Consider the following 6827-nt stretch of genomic DNA (forward strand, 5'->3'; position numbering starts at 1 on the left):
TCAGGTATGTTGCCATGCTTTGAATCTCTTCATTTTCTCCCCTTGTACCTTCTCCATCTTGTATGCATAGCTCAAGGGGATCAGCCAACCTACTAACCTGAAAGCAATCATCAACCACATAATCAATAACATCAATCATGTAACAAGAATCATCACTAGAAGGTGCATGTTTCATAGCATCCGACATTTTAAAAATTATTTCCACATCTTGAATCCTAAGGTTGAGTTGCCCTTGCTAGACATCAATCATTGCCTTCCTCGTAGCTAGGAAATGTCATCCTAGGATGAGAGGGACATCAACATCCTCTTGCATCTCTAACACAATGAAATCAACTGGAAAGATGAATTTATCAACTTTAACAGGTACATCTTCTATGATTCCCCTAGGATGCTTGATAGATCTATCAGCTAATTGCAATGCAACTCTAGTGGGTTGGGGTTCATCCAATCCTAGCTTCTTAAAATCCGAATATGGCATCAAGTTTATGCTAGCTCCTAAATCACATAATGCCTTATCAATTTTCAAAATGCCTATAGTGCAAGGAATAGTGAAACTCCCTGAATCTTTCAGTTTTTGGGGCAGCTTGTTGAGGAGGATTGCCGAGCATTCTTCATTTAGTGCAATTGTAGCCACATCTCCCAGTCTCCTTTTGTTGGCCAATATCTCCTTCAAGAACTTTGCATAGTGCAGCACCGGGCTAAAGCATCAGCAAAAGGAATATTAATATGTAAACTCTTAAACACTTCAAAAAACTTACCGAATTCATTTTCTAATTTGTGTTGCTTTAACCTATTTGGAAATGGTACTTGCGGCTATTGGCTTTTCTCCTTCTTTGGATCAGCTTGCTCTTCCTCCTTTTCAGTTTCAAGGGTCACATCCACCTTGCCTTCAGCCCTTGCTTTCTTCTCCACTTCTTCTATCTCCTTACCACTTCTTAAAGTGATATCCTACACTTGCTCTCTTGGATTCACTTCGGTATTGCTAGGTAGAGTGCCAAATACTCTAGCTGATATCATTTGTGCCAACTGTCCAACTTGATTCTCCAAGTTCTTGATTGATATTTCTTGGTTCTGAAATCTTGTTTCTGCACTTGCTATGAACTTGGTCATCAGCTCCTCTAGGTTTGTTTTCTTTTCTAGCTGATTGAAAGTTTGGGGGAGGGTTTCACCACATTTTGATTTGGCCAAGATTGAATCGGGTGATTCCTCCATCCAGAGTTAAATGCACGAGGGTACTGATTGCCTTGCTGCCTTTGAAAGTTGCCAACAAAGTCTACTTGCTCAGGGGACTGCACAAGCTGATTTCCAACTTGACATTCAGTGCTGATATGACCTCCCCCACACCATTCACAAGTCACGGTCTGAACATGCATGGCTGCTATCAGCATCTCATCTATCTTCTTGTTGAGTGCACTGATTTGCGCAAATAGGGCTGTATAGGTGTCCACATTGTGAAGTCTAGACTGTCTCCTAACTTGTGCTCTCTCAGAATGCCATTGGTAGTTGTTAACAGCCATCTCCTATATGAGTGCATGGGCAACTTCAGGTGTCTTGTTATTGATAGAGCCCCCAGCTGCAGCATCCATAATGGTCTTGTTGGCTTCAGTTAGCCCATTATAGAAAGTTTGGACTCGCAGCCATACAAGAAGTCCATGATGAGGGACCTTCCTCAATAGCTCCTTGTAACGCTCCCATGACTCATACAATGACTCTCCATCCTACTGAAAGAATGTGGTGATATCATTCCTCATCTTTGTTGTCTTGGACGGAGGAAAATACTTGGAGAGGAATCGGCTGGCCATTTCATCCCATGTTGCTATAGATCCAACCAATAAAGAATTCAGCCAAGTCTTGGCTTTGTCTTCCAATGAGAATGGGAACAACCTGAGCCTCACCGCATCATCACTAACTCCATTGTGCTTGAATGTATCACAAATTTCCAAGAAGTTGGTGATGTGAGTGTTTGGATCTTCATGAGCCATGCCACAAAACTGAACCGTATTTTGTATCATCTGAATGATGGCCGGTTTGATCTCAAATTTAGGCAGGTATAACTAGTATTACAATGCTTGAAGCAGCCCCGGTGAGGGTTGGTTTGGCATAATCCATCATGGTTCTTGGTTCGGTCATCTCTTCAATTTCAGCTCTCACTTGCCTAGAAGCTCTAATGCGGCTGCGGAGGGTTCTTTCAATCTCAGGATCGTAGGTGATGCCCTCCGTTTCACTTCTGCGTGTCATAAATTGTACAAGTCAAAGTCATAAAGAGGCTAATATACACATATCAGAAAAGCAATCTACCAAATCAAGAAAACTGAATACTACAGAATGGAGGTTAATGTACACATATCAGAAACATAATATACAGAATTAAAAATCAGATTAACAATGGCTAATGGTTCCAAATATTGCTGTAATAAATCCCCAACAACGGAGCCAAAAACTTGATACGTAATGCTTACACTAGCAAGTGCACTAGCCAATCAAGTAATAAAGTGATGAGTAGAGTATCATTCCCATGAGGTGAAGGGATAGGATATTCGTCACATGGACGCCCAAAGATTGCGGAATAAGGGGGCGAATTTCAAAAATTTTTCTCTCCCTTCAACTGGGAAAAATCATATTTTCAAGGATCATTATTGAACTATAAACTGAACTAGATCTGAACCAAAAGGAGTAGGGAGGGATAATACATGATACAGAGAAATAGTATCTCCTAATGGAGGTGTTCACGCCCAAGGAAGGATCCAAAATCTGCTCCCACTGAAGATGGCACAGCGCAGGGTGGAGAAGAATCAGTAGTGTTATTCCAAAAGAATTTGACCCTTCGCAAGAATCAACTGGATGGCTTGTGAATACAACTCCAACCAATCTTTTCTCCAAAAGATTGGTATCAAGATCAAATCTTGATTTCTCCCAAGAACTGGAGATCGAACTGCTGGATGCGGCGACTGCAGGAAGGAGGCGGCAAGAGAGTATTTGTAGGGTACAGAATTCTCTCTTCTAGTAATCTCAGCTCTGAAGACAAGGATCTGTGGATTGCATGTCTAAAGGCTGCCGCCCCCTTCTCCTTTTATAATCTTAAAGGGATCAGCTCCTAATCCCATTAGGAGTTGCTAACCCAAATCATATTTGGATTAGAAGTCTCCTTAAGTGATAAGGGATAACCCTTATCTTATTTGCAAATTAGATCAGCCATCTCCTAATCTAATTAGGAGGCTTCCAAATCTAAATCTTATTTAGATCTTGGATTTTCTAAGTGAATAGGGTCTGGACCCAATCCTATCAGCTGATCCATCTCAGAATTCGCCCCTTAAGTGAATAATCAAATTAGCCCAGTTTGAAATGGGCTTAAGGCCCATTTAAAGTTATGTATTCATTTAGCCTTCCAAACTGCTACCTAGTTGGGCTTCCTTGTATGGCGTGGGACCCAAACATTGATCTACACATCAGCCGCATGGGTTCGGCCTAGCCTTTGTTACAAGGCCTGGCCGAATACACTGTTATGGACAGTGCACCCCCTAAAAACCATCTCATGGTCTCTATGGGCCCAACACTTACCCTAAGTGGTCCCTAGGCCAAGCCACCTTGTAACTCCCAGGGATTGTGGGCAGATGCAAGATTAGCCCATCAGGTATTATCCTCAATGGTCTAACACTTAATCTCCCAGCCCATAATGATCATACACTGCCCGACAAGAGAGGACCTCTCCCTCGGCTACAAGGAACATTGTTGCACTCTCTACTTATATGGATCCCAAGAATTAAAACCTTTTGCAAACCTTTTAGAAACCATAATATATATACTTTTATATCTCATATAAAATATATTTTGCAAAACAAATCTCAATGATTGAAACCGGCTGTCGGCAGTCTTGGTTTCCATTAGTGAGAGTGCATCCCTGATCATTACCTTTGTCCGACAAAGGGGCTGATCTTGTCACTATGATCACCCACTTAGATGATTTCTCAGACTGTCCCAACATACCCAGGTTTTGACCCCCGCTAAGGATCTCACTGATTGGTACATCAAAAATAGCCCAATATGACACCTTCTGCAGTATCATAATCGAGTCTAGGGGTCGGGTGTAACTTTTCAGTTTTGCCCATCAATATCAAAGGTCCAGGGCAACACTGGAAATCTGGTCCAGTTGTAAGATTCAATTAATCCTACACTGTATGTGCCTAGGGTCTCACCCCGGCAGCTGAGACAAGCCACCCCAACTAACTTGGTGGCACCACAGTGTCAGCCTTGTCAGGATAGGTCTCCCCAGACCGACCCACTGGCTGTGAATATTCTAAACTAACACGAGTCTCATTAAGTGTCCAGTTTAAGGGTATTACATAGAAACATACCAAGGGAACATGAATCAAATAGGCACTTTTATTCATTTACAATAAACTCATAAAGTACATCATTTTGATTGAAGCTAAGGGCATACAAAACTGTCTAACAGCTCCCACTTGCACTCACGTCCAATCAGGTACTAGCCGGAGTCCCATGCTTTCCACGTGTTTCTCAAACTAACACGACCTACAGGAGGATGATCTTAAGAGGTAGCATCAGCGGAGAATGTAGCAGACCCATTGATAAAGAGGAAGGTCAATCGTTGTCATACAACAGTGGAATGGGTGATGTGCTATATTCCAAATTCAAGAATGAACTCCATCATTCATAAGGCAACCTCACTTACGGCAATGCGTTCAGCATGAGTTGTTAATTTTCTACTCAGGACCCATGTTTGCTGACATTCAACAAACAGCACACGATCCTATCGTGAAAAACATATCCAGATGTAGACTTTCTATCATCTAGATCCGACTGAAAATCGGCATCTGTATACCCTTGGATCTGTAGTGAGTTACCATCGAATACTAGACAAAACTCTTTTGTCCTTCGAAGGTACTTAAGTATGTTTTTCACAGTAGTCCAGTGCTCCTGCCCTGGGTTGGCCTAAAATATGCTTTACTACACTCACTGCCTGAGCAATGTCAGGACGAGTGCACAGCATGGCATAAATGATGCTCCCAACGGCAGAGGCATAGGGAACGTCTTTCATGCCATCAATCTCCTCAGAAGTCTTGGGAGACATCTTCATGGAGAGAGTGACTCCGTGCCTGAAAGAAACATTTCTTTTCTTAGAGTTTTCCATGCTATATCTTTTGACTATTTTGTCAATGTAAGTAGATTGGGATAATCCTATTATTCGCTTCAATCTATCTCTATAGAGTTCAAGACCTAGTATATAAGAGGCTTCTCCAAGATCTTTCATGGAGAGTTGCTGTGAAAGCCATACTTTCACCGTAGTTAACATTCCTACATTATTCCCAATGAGTAGAATGTCATCTACATACAGATCCAAGAAGGTAAACTTATCTCCACTGTACTTCCTATAAACACAGGGTTCATCCAGATTCTACTCGAAGTCAAACGATTTGATAGTTGAGTCAAAACGAATGTTCCAACTTCTAGAAGCTTGCTTAAGTCCATAAAAGGATCTATTAAGTTTACATACCATTTTTTCCTGACCTGCAGCAATGAAGCCTTGCGGCTACTGCATATAGATATCTTCAGTAAGAACTCCATTCAGGCGAAAAGGCTTCCTCATAATCAATGCCCTCTTTCTGAGTGTACCCTTTAGCCATCAGACGAGCTTTGAAGGTCTCAACCCTACCATTGAGGCCCTTCTTCCTCTTGTAAATCCATTTGCAACCGATTGCTTTTACCCCGGAGGGCGGATCTACCAGAGTCCAGACTCCATTGGTCTCCATTGAGTCCATCTCTACTCTCATGGCCTCCACCCACTTTTAGTAATCTATGTCCAACATAGCTTCCACGTAAGTCACGGGATCCTCCTCACTAGTCAAGGTTTCCACCAGGTAACTATCCTAGTCATAACCATAACGGACTGGTGGCCTGGATACCCGAGTGGATTTTCTAGGTTGGTCACTACCTGGAACTTGTAGGACATCTCCCACTGCTCCTGAGCTCTCATCATCAAGAACAACTTCCTGACGATGGGTGTCCAGGACGTAATCGGTTTCCAAGAATTGTGCATTTCGACTGCAGAACACTTTCTGCTCACTTGGGTCATAGAATAGATAACCTACAGAGCTTTTGGGTAGCCTACAAATAGGCAATGGCTGGTTTTGGATTCCAACATGTCTGCACTCGTTCTTTTAACGTGTACTGGACAACCCCAAATCTTCAAGTGTCTGACACTTGGTTTCTTTTCGGTCCAAAGTTCATATGGAGTATTCGGAACCGATTTGGTTGGAACCCGATTCAGCACGTAAATCACAGTCTCTAATGCGTAACCTCAAAAGGATGTGGGTAACTCTAAGTTTATGAGAAGCGACTGGACCATATCCAATAAGGTCCAATTCCTCCTCTCTGAAACATCGTTAAGTTGTGGTGTAGCAGGAGGAGCTAATTGTGATACTATCCCATTTTCCTTTAAGTAGTCCCTGAATTCGTCAGAGAGATACTCGCCACCTTGATCAGATTGAAGGGCCTTAATTTCTCTCCCTAACTGTTTCTCGACCTCTTGTCTAAACTCTTTGAACTTTTCAAAGGATTCAGACTTGTGTCTCATTAGGTTCACGTAACCATATCGTGAGAAATCATCTGTGAAGGTGATCAAATACACGTGTTGATTCTGTGTCCTAACACTCAGGGGACCACATACATCAGTATGTATTAGATCAAGTGTGCCTGTACATCTTTCAGGCTTACCATTAAATGGCCATTTCATCATCTTGCCTTGTAGGCAAGGCTCACAGGTGGGAAGATCTTCTGCAGTTAGAAAATCCAAAGGACCATCCTTTACC

At 42.3% G+C, this 6827-nt stretch overlaps 1 non-coding gene across 1 annotated transcript; it reads left to right on the forward strand.

Moving 5' to 3' along the window:
• Window positions 1-1647: 1647 nt before the first annotated feature.
• LOC148852752 (small nucleolar RNA R71) lies at window positions 1648-1754 on the forward strand. The gene has a single exon (XR_016100072.1). It is a non-coding gene; the product is annotated as a small nucleolar RNA R71 (small nucleolar RNA).
• The last annotated feature ends 5073 nt before the right edge of the window (window positions 1755-6827 follow it).

This window comes from Nelumbo lutea, chromosome 5 (assembly GCF_056320005.1).
Source record: "Nelumbo lutea isolate HS-2025 chromosome 5, American lotus-T2T, whole genome shotgun sequence".
Classification (NCBI taxonomy): domain Eukaryota; kingdom Viridiplantae; phylum Streptophyta; class Magnoliopsida; order Proteales; family Nelumbonaceae; genus Nelumbo; species Nelumbo lutea.